We start from the raw sequence: 15,351 nt of genomic DNA, 5'->3' as shown, positions 1-15,351 counted from the left end.
CCACTCCATGGGTTAGAGTTCTGGAGAAAAACAGATACATATCTTCTGTACACAAGGTGTGGTAGATAAATATTTTGTGTAGGTAAGCATCTTTACTCAAGGAATGTTTGGTAGTATTTGCAGATGGAAGGAATTAGTTAACTTTGTCAGAGTCTATGTTAATATCACATAATTAAAACACTACCTCAATCTGTTTTTTCCCCTGGAATAGTTTGTTAATTCATTTATTTTATCTGCAAATTTATAATGATCTAGTGTTATGTGTACTCAGAAATCATTACCGGGTGTCTGCTGAGTGTTTGCAGTACTGGATATTTAACATTTGCAATTTATGGCACTAAAAATCCTAATCTTCCACTTCATTCATGGGAAGAGTGTTCTTGTGACTGGTGTTTGTGATCTTGTTTTTCACAAATACTTTGTATTCTAGGATTTCACTTAACGTGTATTTAACTCTAAATATGTAACATGAAAATTTAATTCATTTACTGATTCGTATCTGCTTTTGAGAAGCTTTTAGATTTTTAACAAATCAAGAACACCAAGTAAGAGCCAAGGTATTTAGGAGAACAAGTTAAAAGAAAAAGAAAGGAAAAAAAAAAAGGAAAAATGCAGCTAGTTTTGATCTGGAAGCTGTAGTTATAGAATACACCTGGAGCCAAAATAACAGCTCACCTCCAGCAAAAGGAAGAGAGAGGGAGGTTCTACCTCCTCCCTCTCATGTTCTGCTCTACTCACTCCCCTTCTCTTGCCTCTTAAACAAGTGCCAGAACTCTCCAGGTGATTGCCTGGCAGGTAGGTCCCACTCCCTAAAGCAGCAGAAGACGAGCTTGGGACAGTTACAGTTCTTGCTACAGCAGTGAGGAATATGGCCTGGCATCCAGCATCAGAGCTAGTGCAGAAGGATGGAGGGCTAGTGGTGGAGAGGAAGAGGAAACCCCACCAGATTTTGGGGTTGCATTATGAACTGCTTCTTTTGGGGTTTCATTATGAACTGCTCCCTGCTTTAGGCTGAAACAGATCTTCCATTTTAATTTAAGACTCTATTTTTAAATTTTAGAATAGAATAGAATAGAATAGAATAGAATAGAATAGAATAGAATAGAATAGAATAGAATAGAATAGAATAGTTCAGCTGGCAGGGACCTTGCAGTGATTACCTAGTCCAACTGCCTGACAATTCAGAGCTGACAAAAAGTGAAAGCGAGTTGTTAAGTGCGTTGCCCGAATGCCTCTTAAACACTCACAGCTTGGGGCATCGACTTCCTAGTGTCCGGTCTGAGCCTCCTCCGGCACAGCTTTGAAGCATTCCCACACATCCCGCCACTGCATAGCAGGAGGAAGAGATCAGTAGCTCCCCTCCCCCTCCTCAGGAAGCTGTAGAGATTAAGGGCATCGCTCAGCCTCCTTTTCTCTGAAGTACACAATCCCAAAATCCTCAGTCGCAGCCCCCCAGAAAAACAGCTGTCAGAAGTGGGATTCGAACCCACGCCTCCAGGGGAGACTGCGACCTGAACGCAGCGCCTTAGACCGCTCGGCCATCCTGACTCACGTGGCACTGCTGACATGGCCGTGTCATTCTCTATTTGTAGGTATTTTCAGTGATGCAATATTGTATTGTTTTCTACACACAGCAGGTGTCAAAAACTATTCCAAACTAAAATGTATTTCATGTGGACTCTGTTGTAACTATAAGAACTGATGTTAATTTGGTACATGCGGCTGTTTCATTCTGAATCTGAGTGTTATTCTGCTGAGAAAGAAGCAGGCACTGTCACACATAAATTACATATACCATGAAGCAGAAGTTTGAAGGTGTACAGAAATTAACAAAAATGTGGTATATTGCATAAGGACACTGGTTAAAGCTGATTTGTTTCCTGTAATGTCTATGAAAATCCCCTTGAGATATGTACTAGTTATTCATGGTAAGAGTTTTCACTGTGATATTTGAAAGGGGACTGTGGCACTGAAACAAAATATATGTTCTCTTGCTGCATTTTTTTTTCTAAAGAATTTATGTGCTTGAAAGCTGCATACAGGAAGCTCTAAACATACAAATTTGGTCAGGTTTTGGGAGTAAAAGTCAACATGAAAGGCAAGAGGTATACTTGTTTGAGAGCATCAGATTTAAAACCCAGTGTCTCTGTTTGGAATGTAAACTTAATAGAAAAAAAAAATCAAATTTTGAAATGGGACAACCAAAAACTATCAGAAATGGCAAGTATGCCTCTGGCCTCAAAACATAATCATTCCTCAGAACCTTAAGAAGCAATATTTTCCAATGGCAAAAAAGGCTACAGTCTCTACTAGATTGGCCAAAAATTGATACTGATTTTATTTGGTACTGGTATTGGACCAAATCATAGCTGTTGTTTGGAGAAACCAGTTCTTCTGGCTCCAGTTTGACAATGTCTTTCTAGCACTGGGGAGCCCAAAGTGCTGGGCCCTGTACTTTGATGCAGTCTCATGGGTACTGAGTTGAGGGAACTAATGACTTGTCTTGACCTACTGGCTATGTCCTTCCTTGGAGATGCAAAAGAGCTGACTACATAAGGCCTTCTCTTGTCCTTACTTAAGAGTCAGATCTTATCTTGAAAGTTGACTTTGCTTTGAGCAAGACTTCAGAGCAGATCCGTGACAAAGGTCCCCTCAAACCTAAATTGTTTTGTGATTCTACAACTATGTGCTATAATTTTGAATTGCTGGAAAAAAACTAAATAGGTCTTAATTTAAATCAAGTCTAAGTCATGAAGATAACATTACCCATTGGCTTCCAGACTTGTGGATTGCACAGGAAGGCAGAACTAAGTGCATACCAACCATACAGTGATCTTGGTGAAGAATCTGCCTAAGCCTAATCCTGGACAGCCCTCCTTTAACAGGAACATTTTTTGGCCCAGAACTTCAGTTGACTGAAGAGTTAATACTCAGGCTGTTGGCTAAAAATCTGCAGATATGGCTAACTTGCTGGTCAAAATGTAGTGGTACTTGGTATGCAGTTGTCATACTGACTGAATTGAGCTCTAGTAAGTGAACTGGAAACCTCAATAAAAATGTCATATTTAAAAAGATGTATGTATTCCTCACATATGTTGGCACAGACTTAACTAACTGCTTGTCTGTCACACAGTCAGACTCATTGGACTTCAGGCTGGAGGTTGTTTTGTTGCAGGATGTTGATGGGCTCCAGGATTGTTGATTGTGTTCCTTATCATCCTTGTTGATAGTCTCTCTTATGTCTTTATGCTGCTGCCCAACCAATCAGTCATTTACACAGATGTCAGGGTACAGTAGCAGTCAATTTCTTTAAATGCTGGGTCTGCTATCTCCACCACTGGAGATAAAAGTTATCACAACATTGCTTGATATGAAAGGCCTTTCTCCCACTTTTGCTATCCCTCCTGTTACTTGATAGCCCTTCCTGGGCCATTTTGGGTTTCTGTCCTGCTTTAAAAAAAGTTTCTCACGAAGTGAGAGCATCTTTTGTGCCATTCTCTCTCTGAATAGGAAACTTGTTTTCCTCCTTATGTTTCAGAGCTCTCCCTGGGACCTGAAAGGAATACTTACTAAATCAAAAAGAATGGCTGAACCCTGTGGGACCAATGCTTCTCTTTCCAAAGAGAAAGGGGAGCATGTTATATAGGTGATAATGACATTAAACATGGTTAAATGAAGACTTGCCTTAAAATTATGATGCCTTTTCAATATTCTTATAACTTCACATTTTACTCCTAGTTCTGCAAGAGGAGATGTGCTTGATGTTACAGGTATCACTAATCCTGTTGTCAGGCTTTTTTTTGTTTGTTGCACAAACAGAAATACAAAGAGATGCATAGACTCAAAATGTTGTCAAGAACCTGGGAAGCTCTCTTCCTGCCCCCTGTAACCTTTAGGGACCTGACTCACTCATTTATATTAAAAATATATTTTCATCAGTAGCAGAAGCAGATTGTAAGCTAGAAATAAGACTGTGATGTGTCAGGACTGTGTTGTCTCAGCTGACGGCTGTTTTGCAGCAGAACCTCAAGTCTTGTCCTGGTCACAGATAGTAATGGGCTTGAATAGTAATAGAGGCTTTGTCCTGAGCCTATTCCCTCCATTCTAGTGGAAATTAGAGGTTTGAGGGGTGCAGCTGAGAAGAAAAGTGATCATCTTACTCTATTCACATGGGTCTTCTTTATTAAATAACTCATCTTCAAAGTACCTTACAAGCAAGAATGCTCAGAAACCTCCTTTCAATTAAGTACACTCCCTTAAATTTCCAAAATAAGTAAACTACTTTTGAAGAGATAAAGCAGATTAAGTGTGTGGAACCCTGTGGTGCTTCTAGGAGATTGGGAATACTAGAGAAGGCTGGCATAGCATATCTGCACTCTCTGTGATAATAACAGAAAATGCCTCAGGAGCATGTATTATCAGCAGGATCCAGAAGAGATACAGCATCTGTGTGTTTGGCAGGGGAGGGAGAATTCCTTCTATCCCCTGAAATGGGTGACGAGTATCAGCTTTTCTTTCCTCCCAAATCACTATTTCACATGAACGTGGGTACCAACTGGAGAGCTCATTGCTCTGTGATTACTGCCTGTTGAGTTGGAATAGCTTTTTTCCTTAATACTTTTAATTCCAAGTGAAATTTAGGAGTTCTCCAAAACAAAAAATAGAACTGCCTTTATTTTAATGATCATGTCTTCTGTTCACAAGTCGTGGGTATGGACTTTGTTCCTGCTTAGGATAAGTCATTAAGAGCTGTGAGGATATTGAGCGGATTCTTGTCTGCTTTCATTAGAACATGTCCTGATGAAAAGCTAAGCTCAGTTTTTTTCCCACCCTGTCCTCTTCATGTCCAGTAACCTTTCAGCTCCCATGGATGGAAGTAGTTACATCTATGATTGTCAATACAGGGTGTGGATGTGGGTGTATATTTAACGTGGCTGCAGTAAAAGGTAACTTGACAGTTGACACTGGGGCAGAACTTGACCTGCAAAATCTTAATTACTAATTGATGAGTAAGCATCTAACCTGACTTTCATCTTCCAGCTCAAGTGTTCTAGCAATGAAAAATATCCTTGTGCTTGTTTGAAAAAGTGAAAAGAGAAAAGAATCTGTAAATCATTGGAGATGTGATAATCATGGAAACTCATAGTAACAGAATAATTATATTTTGTTGTTAACAGTGATTTTATTTTCATTTTTAGATAACAAATTCCTAAAATATTTGAAGCAAAACTGCACATTTTTACTCTGTTAAGTTCTATCCTTATTTATAAAGGCAATAGCAAACAACCCGAAGGAACCCGAAGGAGCCTTGGTAATTAATTAATGTTAAAAGAATCAGCTGATGTTCTGATTCCCAGACTCTTGGATGAAAAACAGTGCTAAAAGTAGTTTATCACGTAACCTGTGATGAAGACCCTGTGTCCTCTCTTGACAGTTTCTAAGAAGGCTGGGACGTGGTAGAGAAGTTTTAGCTTAAATGGTGCTAAACAGAGTTTGGCTGTGGAGAGCAGGATGTAGCTAACAGAAGATTTAGTGAATGGGGAGCTCAAGAAGGGCTTGCCTCCTGCTAGCTCAAGGAGGGAGAACCATAAGGGATTATCTACAGTGTTGCAGGTGTTTGGCTTTTCCAGATTTTTTGCAGAGCAATAAACAAGCTTTGAATAAAGGACAGTACCTGACTGTGGCTTGGTTTCTATTTCCATGTGATAAAGCCACTTCCTACTTACTAAAATTATATGAAAACAGTATATCCCAGGCCTGTTGATACTGGATATTGGTTGTGCTTGGCACCTCCTTTTGAACATTCCATCCTTTCTCTCCTTTCCAGATGGAACTAATATAGTCTGTGGCCATTCACTCTGATACACAAGTGAATGTTGCTTTTGAGATGCAGAGGACAGAGGCAACGAGTGTCCACCTGATTTTATATGGGCCTATTTGCAATAAAAAAAGAGTGCAACCAGTAGAGCACTGCTAATTATCACACAATAAAGACAATGATAAATAACTGTAGCACTAAACCTGCATTATATGGGAAAAACTGTTGTTTAAACATGTCTTAAAATGGCTTTTGGTGATCTCTTTGCAAACACATGCTTCTTCTTCCCAACACCCCCCACGGTAATGTTATCTCAGGAATGTCCTGGGAAGGTGTCCTGAGGTGTTTCCCATTGGCCTTTGTTAACCCCTTCCTGTGATTGGGTGTTCCTGTAAGCCCCTTGAGACTTCTAATTGGTTACTCTGTGAATCCTCCTGAACCCTATAAATGTAACATCCCCAACAATAAACGCTCTCTTGCCTCCTCTCCACGCCCGGTGTGCTGTCTCTGTGCCTGCCATGGGACCACGTGCGTGGGGGGAGGGGAGGGCACCTCTCCCCTCCAGCCTCAGGGCCAGAAGAAACCCCTGAAGAAACCCCTGGAGTTCCCTTTCCCCATCCTTCAAGGCATCGGAATGGTTCCTCAGATGGAAATGGAACCAGAACTGGGCCGCCCCACGTCGTGGGTCGGGAAAGGGATCCAGAAATAACAATGACATTATATATATTATGTAATAAGAACAATAAAATATTGAATCATTAATGATTAGCATATTATAAAGTATGGAAGGTTTCTTAAGAGTGTTTTATGTTTGGAAAGTGAGGTTCATTAGTGCAGTTGTCAATACCAGAGTCTCGTGACTGTGTTATACAGTATGTTAAAGAAATAAGCAATATGTTAAGTGCAAAATACTTTGCCCTTCACTGTGTACAGAAAACAGTAACCCAGTAACTGGCAAATATTAGCCATCCCTTAGACTTCCCTCATTTTCTAAAAGCAGATATTTACATGTTTACTTCTCTTATCCCAAAGAGAGATAGTATCTTTATTTTTCCCTCCAAAGGCTTTCTATTTGCATGATTAATATGTTCCTTGCATACTGAGAAGAGGAATATCTGCTTCACTCTGGTACCCATGCTGACTCCACATCGATTGCTCTCCAAATTAACATAAGAACTATTTATGTTTGCAACAAAAAGAAATCCTGTTGGTTTTGAGTATGGTTTTCTTGTTGACATTTTAGAAACTCTTTCAGTCTCTTCTTAATATTTAGACAAACAAATATGTTTGCTTTTTGTGGTGCTGCTGTTGACATTTCCTAAGGGAATTGCTGAAGATGTTCACAACTTCCTGGCACAGGCATGCTGTAATGGAATAGTTCTTTGCTTGTGGCCCTGACACAAATTCTTTTTAACTGATGTTTTTGCTGAAGGTAATGTGATTGTGATAACTTACGTGAGTCAGGGTAAATGTGAGTCAGTCCTGGCTATTTTGGGGAGCGTAAATGTCTGCTAAACTACTTAGTGTTTTGCTTCTTGCAGATATAACAAGCAGAAGGTGCCAATTTATTGTGTGCCTCAGAGCCTCTGTGCTGCACAAACATCTGCAGTGCAGAGCGGGAAGAAGGTCCATGAGGAGCATTGGTAATTGGCGAAGCCTGATGGCCAGGGAAGCTTGTAACTCTACCAGCAGAAATTGGTCAGTTAGGGGCTTGGCTAATTTTGGAGCCAGTAGCCATGAAAAACAATCACATAGCGTAACATGCCCTTATATGTGTAGTGTATGCCCCAAGGGTGCTCCAGATGAGACACAGACTGATGTTGTTGTGAGTTTGCTTTTACAGGACATGCTTTTGAACCTGTGTATTGCCATAGCTTTAATATCTGGTCAGTACAAACAGTGTATAATTACAGTAGCAATTAACCATGACTATCCACTTCAAGAATTTATTTAACCTTTTTTGGGTGAAGGTTTTGAAGACTCTTTAAGCAGGTTGGGTTTAATTACAGAATCCCTGATTAAATGTATGCAACCAGACAGCCAGTTTAGCCTGTGTCTGTATTAAAAATGCCCACATTGTTACTACAAGAACCAGCTATAGCTTACAATCGTTTAGCAAGACAGTATCTCTTTATGACTGGTCACCATGTATTGCAGCTATGAAACAGATTTTCCTCAAGATACATTGCTTTTTTAAAATCTTTTCAATTGAAAAGCACTTCTGTTTCTGGGATTATCCTAACCTCGGCTGCTAAACCCTCTGCATTTTCAGTGAAATTGTAGAGAAACTCATTTGCAAGACGGTCGTGCAGTGGCATTTTGGCCATGTTGTTTGTTCTGTTTCCCAGCCCTTCAGCAGAGGCTTGAGGAGAGGCAGTCTTTGTTGGTCTGTGGCTGTTCCCCTGCCTTGAAAAAGAACAAAAACTGTCAGGAAGAAAGATATTCATCCTAAGGGTAGACTCCAGTTACATTAAATAGAATAGCAGCCACTTGGAGATGGGACTGGAAGGCAGCCAAAAGGACACTGTGAAATTTTTCAATAGTCTGTCCCTATGCCTGTCTCCCAGTGATCAACAGAGAATGTAATTTCAACCTTCAAACTATTCACTGCAACCAAAGGGAACCAAATGCTGCTCTGGCTCTTTTTTAAAGAGCTTCGTAACCTAGATGTGTAGATACTCTTCCCTCAAATGTACGTGTTATTCTACTGTTGCAGTAAATCACTTCAGATATTACTATTGACTTAAGTAAATTGTCCTTTTGACTGTCTTGTATGTGTTTCATAAGGAAAAAATTGACCTTGACCAGTGGATAGAACATATTTTCAGTTAGTGTTTTGATTAAGGATTTCTTGGATGGTCCTGCTTGTAAGCAGAAGGGGTCAGCTGGGAATCACCAAGTGAAGTCATGTTTTGAGGCATTAGGGTAGTGATGAGATCAACTGGCTTTCCTTGTAACGTCTGTAAAAAGGTTTAATTATATGCTGTAACTTCTTTAAGAAAATCTTTCAGATTTGTGTATGTAAAGGCAGATGGCCTGTGACTTACAGGAAGATTACAGCCTCATGAATCTCCAAAAATTTCAGTCATGTATTTGCAGTAATATCTTTCCCTTCCTTCTGAGAGATCTCTGTACCCTTACATCATTGTATGTGAGGCATCATCACTTGAACCTGGTGGGTCATCACAGCTGAGGTGAGATCAGAATTGGGTCTGCTGCCGCTTGGTTTTGGGCATTGCTGTTCCCTTCCCAGTGGGATCTCTACATATGTCTCCTGAGGGAGTGGAGGAGCTGAGGCCATTTTAATTTAAAAACATTTCATTTTAGTGAAAGCAGTAAAATGGGGATATAAGAAAAATAAGAAATTGCATTATGTGGATGGTTCGTTAAAAAAAATCTCATTCCTACCGTCAAATATTTGGGAACTTTGTTAAATTTTGTGTATTCTAATATTTGTGCACTGCAGTGTTTGTGTTTTCTTTCCTCCTGGAATGTAGTTATATTTGTAATGCCATTTTAAAAACCTAACACCCTGTCCCTTTTTTTCTACACATAATCATAATGAAATATTTGCTTCAGTAAATAGGAAAGCAAAGAGGTGGGAGGTGCCCTCTGTGAGTATGCTTTGGATGTAAAGAAGTAGAGATGACATATGGCTTCAGAAAGACGATCTGTAGGATTCAGGAATTGAAAATCATAGTTGCAATAAGTATACATTCTCAGCTTCCACAGAGTAACCTGCTCTGTTTTGCAGGTAGGTGTCAAAGTAGAGAGGAGGTAAATGTTCTGCCCGAAGCCCTGTCATCCCGCCCAGGCCATGGACAATCCCTGAGAGTGCTACAAAGTATGGCACTTATTATGAAATATATGGGGCGTTACACAAATGTAGAGTCTTGTCTAAAGTCCCTAGTGACCACAGCTATTAATTACAAAGAGCAGTAGTTACTACTGTGAGTAGTCCATTAGCTTCAACAGAAACTACATTGATGCATTCAAGAGTAAAATAATGTCCTTCAATTTTTGCATTAAGGTAGGAAGGGAAGCTTTCCATGGTGCTAAAAATCTGGATTTATGATATGTTCACAGCTAATGTGTTCTTCAGGCCAGGTAGTTTTACCCAATGAATTTTTAAAAATGTTTGGTAGATTGTGGAGAAAGAGGCATCTAATATCCTCCTTTAAGTTACGTATTCAGTAAACATAGTAGAATCTAGTATCTGGCTCACATTTCTGTCTCTCACTGTGCTTGTGCAGAGTCTTTTACCTCTAAAGACCATGGTCTATGAGATAAAAATAATGACATGTTTCTTGTAATGTGTATGACATGCCTTGCTGGCATGAGGATCCTTAAAATGGACACTGTTAGCCGTGTCCATTCTGGGGGTTCTTCACTAAAAGAGGGCATCGTTCGGCCAGAGCTTCATCTTATACCTCTTACACTTCAGCAGATGCTGATTACTTCCCAGTCTGTTTTCCATGAAATGGCCATAAAATTTTCTATTATTACTTCTTTCTGAACACAACTAGCTTATTTTAAATACTCTGCTTTCTTTTTTTCTCTCTCTGTGCAAGTTATGGTAAATAAATGAAGACCAAGAAGAAGACTGAATGAATAAAGGAAGGAGACGGAGAAAAGAGAGGTGAAAGGAGTGGAAAGTGAATGAAAATAAGGGACAGAGAAGTTATATATGTATAAATATTTTGATGGCTCTAGAAAAATGAATAGATTCAGGATTATAAATTAAGGAAAGACATAGCACATCAGAAATTGCACTTCTTAAAATATAGGGAAAACATTCCAAGTGTCTTACATCATAATAATAAGTTTTAGTTGCTTCTGATGTATTTAAATGTAGAAAATAAAATTGAAACAAAAACAGAAAAAGGAAAACTGAATAGTGTACTGCAGAATGAGGGTGATCACAGAAGGAAGAAAAGTAGAGAGGGAAGGCTGCCTGAATCCACTTTACTCTAGTGCGTCTTATGCTCTGAGTCATACTTAGGGCCCCAAACATTTTCAGGAGGTGCTCTCTTAGTATTGTTTGCCTCTCCTAGTATTGTTTTGGGGGTTTTGGGGGTATTTTTTAGAACACAAATGCCTTCTAAAATCACTTTATGTTTTTCATTCTTTTTGAGGTAACATCCAAAGTACGGAAGTTAAAAAAATTGTTTTGAAACATTGCAACTGTCTCCCCTTATTCCCCTTTTCCTTCACAGAAACAATGGGGTTTTTTAAAAAGAGGGAAAAGTAAGATTATTTTTTTCCTTTAGGAAAGGAGGCAGCAGTTAGTATACTAAAGGGAAGTGTAGATCTTCAAAGTTTCAGTAGCTAATTCTCCAGTTTTTTTAAGGCACGAGGTACCATGGTAAAGGTACAAGAGGTCCCGAGTGCAAGAAATGGATATGTTAGAGTGTGTCCAGAGGAGGGCCACTAAAATGGTCAGAGGGCTGGAGCACCTATTCTGTGAGGACAGACTGAGAGAGTTGGGGTTGTTCAGCCTGGCGAAGAAAAGGCTCTGGGGAGGTTTTATAGTTGCCTTTCAATATATAATGAGGGCCTATAAGAAAGATGGAGAGAGAGTTTTTAACAGGAACCTGTAGTGACAGGACAAGGGGCAACAGTTTTAAACTGAAAGACTTTAGATTGGACATAAGGAAGAAATTTTTTATGTTAAGGCTGATGAGCACTGAAACAGGTTGCCCAGAAAATTGTGGCTGCCCCATCCCTAGAAGTGTCCAAGGCCAGGTGGAACAGGGCTTTGAGCAACCTAATCTAGTTGAAGATGTCCCTGACCATGGCAAGGTTGCACTAGACGAACTTTAAAGGTCCCTTCCAACCCAAACTTTCTGTGATTCTATGAGTCTATGTTCCTTGTAGCCCAGGAGCTCTGACCTCTTGAACATCAAAAAGTTTTCTCTATTGAGAATTAATTTGTAAATCTTTACCAGTTCAGTTGATATCTCTTATTTAAAATAAACTGCTCCATTTAGACAATTCTCAATCCCTTCTTAGTATCTCCTCCTTAGTAAAGGTTGTACTAGAAATACCATCATTACCTTATCATGTGATATCACTGCAACACAAACCCCATCGATAGAGGAACAGAAAAAAGTCCTGTAACAGAACTCCTCTGGCATGACTGTTGTTGTGGAGTTAGACTAATGCTCTTTGTATGATTCTCTTGGGCTATATTTTTCTGATACATTTTCTGTTTTTCAGTTTTACATCTAATATTGCTACATTTATGACACTGTGAAAAAGGTGATAGAGCAATTGAAAGAAAACATCTTTCAGTTTCTTTGCATATCATGTTTGTTGTTTTCAGCCTATAAATGCACCTGAGCATTGATTTTCTTGAGTATGGAGGGAGCTCAGGGTGATACTGCTGATTCTGAAGAAAATGTTTTTACAACTAGCCTTACGAGGAAGTTTCTTGATTCACATTTGAACTTTGGTCTTTTATAGTCAATAAAAAGTGGATTCAATACTGTCAAGAGCTCGAATTGCGAGCTTAAGAAAAGCTTAAGAAAAGTTCTTAAGCTTTGCTTAAGAAAAGTTCTGGTAGGTGTTTCGTCATATTGTATTATCTGGTAAAAGCAGGAGTTAAGGAGCATCCAGAGTTGCTTAGCCCCTGGCAGGATCAGGCTCTCTAAAATCATCTCTTCTTAACCTCTGCTTCTGAATCCATTTCCTCTGACATTTTGAGTAATTTTCTAACATAGTAGCTAGATAATGCTTGTCCTTGATTCAGTGAGAATGTTTTTTTCCTGGAGTGAAACTTTTAATGTATATTCTCAAAACTGTATCTGGTTTTTATACTAGCATGAGATTAATCTTCCTCTTAGGTTTCTCCTGTTCTTAAATTGGTCTCCCATCTATAGCCATTTATGCATTTAAGTCAAATATACACTGTTTTATGGTTCAAAGTAAGTGGTATTTTGGGTGAAATGGAACAAAAATCCAGTGTGAATGAGCTGTTTTGAAAACAGGCCAAAAATATAATCAGTTATTTCATTAGAAGCATTGCAATGCTGCTTTCCCTACTGCAATGCTGCATTTACAGCCCAGAAAGCCAACTGTATCTGGGGCTTCCTCAAAAGCAGCATGGCCAGCAGGTCCAGGGAGGGGACTCTGTTGCTCTGCTGTGCTTTTTTGACCCTACCTGGAGTGCTGCATCCAGCCCTGGGGCCCCCAACATAAGAAGGATGTGAAACTGTTGGAGTGAGTCCAGATGAGGGACACCAAGAAGGATCAGAGGTCTGGAGCACCTCTCATGTGAAGGCAGGCTGAGAGAGTTGGGGCTGTTCAGCCTGGAGAAGAGAAGGCCCTGAGGAGACCATATAGCACCTTCCAGTATCTAAAGGGGTCCTATGAGAAAGGTGGAGAGGGACTTTTCTGAAGGGCCTGTAGTGATAGGATAAGAAGGAATGGCTTTAAACTGAGAGTACATTTAGATTAGATGTTAGAAGAAATTCTTTACTGTGAGACACTGACACAGGTTGCCCAGAGAAGTTGTGGATGCCCCATCCCTGGAAATGGTTGGATGGGGCTTTAAACAACCTGCTGTCCCTGCCCATGGCAGGGCGTTTAGAACTAGATGATCTTTAAGATACTTCCAACACAAATTATTCTATGATTCTATTCCTAGAGGCTGTATAACTTCAACAAATAGTGTTAAGAATAGAAGATAGAATTATAATATAGGTCACCTATTAGTGAAGATTTAATTTCCTATACGGAAACATAATTAATTTGTGTAATATCAGTGATTCTGTCATGTTATATGAGAACATATTTGCATATATGCTATCTCCATGTATAATATTGCCTTCACAGTGATTCTGTAATTTGGAGGTTCCTTACATAGTGTGTGGGTTTTCAAAACAATGATCTTCCTGATCAGACCTATCTGTCTGATCAGCTCTGTGAATATATAAAAATGTGCATCTGGTTAATGTGTATTTGGTTGATAGGGCCTCATTTTCAATGCCAATTTGAAATACCTGACCTGTACAGGGGAATAAACTTGTGCTGGTTCTTGATGTTCACCATGTAGAAGAGGTTGGTGGGAAATACAGAGAATGATGTGTTCGTTTGAGTCACTAGAAAGAGGAAGAGCAGGGAAAGGATGGCCTTAGAAAAAATAATTTAAGTCTCGTACTACTTTTTTGTATTCTAGGGAAGTATGTTAATTTAACAGAATTTTAAAGGTGATTGTTTTATGTCCACCAAAAATACATATATTTTTTAACACAAAAAGTTAATTAACCTATAGAGCTGATGCCACACAGACGAAATTTCTAGGGAGTTCAAAAAGGCCTTCACATTAGTCAGCAGTAGTGAAACACTAAGGATTTTGTGAAGACAGGGTGATGTTCTTTCTGAGGATTACTAGAAAATCCTCATTGCTCAGGGAATGAAACTTCTGACTGACAATAGTGTGGAGGAAGCTATCCTGGGGTTCTACTCATATGTGCTGGCTGCTTGTTAATAATATGACCCTTGTTCTTACCCTGGTTTTCTACACTGGTTTTTATGGTGTTTTAATTCTCTTTATGTGAATGGGGCTAAATCACACAAATCATACTAGAAAAAAGTGAGCATAGAGTGATATACCATTCTAAAAGCTTAGTCTTCTGCCAAGGTTACTTTAAGGTCATGGCCAAGCAAAGAGGAGACTACCGACGTCACGGTTACATCCCACCTCTCCATCCACGTCCTATTTCTGCAGTGAAAGTAAAGCTTGTTACATGAAGGTCTAATGAGCTGGCATTTCATCTGCCATAATAATGGACCACAATCAAAACAAAATCATTCATATATCTGTGTGAGGTGTTTATGTACTACTGAATGAAAATTTACTCACAAGATGAAGAGATGTGTTGCTATTATTGCCTCTAGTTTTGTTTCACTTTCTCTTGGGTTAGAAGGAGAGTGTGCCTTTTTATTTAGGCTTAGAACTACTTTGTCTAAAAAAAAAAAAGTTTTTCTTTTTTTTCCTGATTGTTTTGTTTTGCCTTTAAATAACAGTTGAATGTTTGCTTCATTGTGCTTATGATAGGAGAGTTGAGGTTTTCAGTGCAGAGGCATTGCTTTATTACTGCCTCCTGCATATCCATCTCCATTATCTGTTTGCTTTTAAACTTGCCACTTCTTTTTAATGTGTTGCTTTTACATGTCACCATGAAACAGAGTGAGATTGTCCCAGTTTTCTTGATTTCTTTCATAAAAATTATTGACATTTAAACTCTCTTTCAGAGTTTAATAATACCCGCTTTTGATATAACAACAAAAAAGAGAGCCTAAACTTTTAAGAATATTCCAAAGAGGCTATAAAACAGACTATCAGATTACTGTTCACTTGAAATGATCATAGTGATAGAGAGTTGAAAAGAAATTTGCATAACTTTTCAAACAGGAAAAGAAAAAAGACAAGATTGATATCAGTATATCAAATATTATGTTGAAGAGTGTTACATTTATTTTCTTACAGTTCTTTTTGGCCTGATGGGTTAGTGGAAGACACTAAGCCA

At 39.1% G+C, this 15,351-nt stretch overlaps 1 protein-coding gene and 1 non-coding gene across 5 annotated transcripts in view; one reads left to right on the top strand and one right to left on the bottom strand.

The window, feature by feature from the left end:
- The window catches only part of OXR1 (oxidation resistance 1), a 226,428-nt gene that overhangs the window by 13,576 nt on the left and 197,501 nt on the right, over nt 1-15,351 (top strand). The gene's annotated exons all lie outside the window — the stretch shown is intronic.
- On the bottom strand, nt 1,466-1,548 carry TRNAL-CAG. The gene has a single exon. It is a non-coding gene; the product is annotated as a tRNA-Leu (tRNA).

This window comes from Chiroxiphia lanceolata, chromosome 1, assembly GCF_009829145.1.
Source record: "Chiroxiphia lanceolata isolate bChiLan1 chromosome 1, bChiLan1.pri, whole genome shotgun sequence".
Taxonomy (NCBI): Eukaryota; Metazoa; Chordata; class Aves; order Passeriformes; family Pipridae; genus Chiroxiphia; species Chiroxiphia lanceolata.
This window is presented reverse-complemented; position numbering and strand designations above follow the sequence as displayed.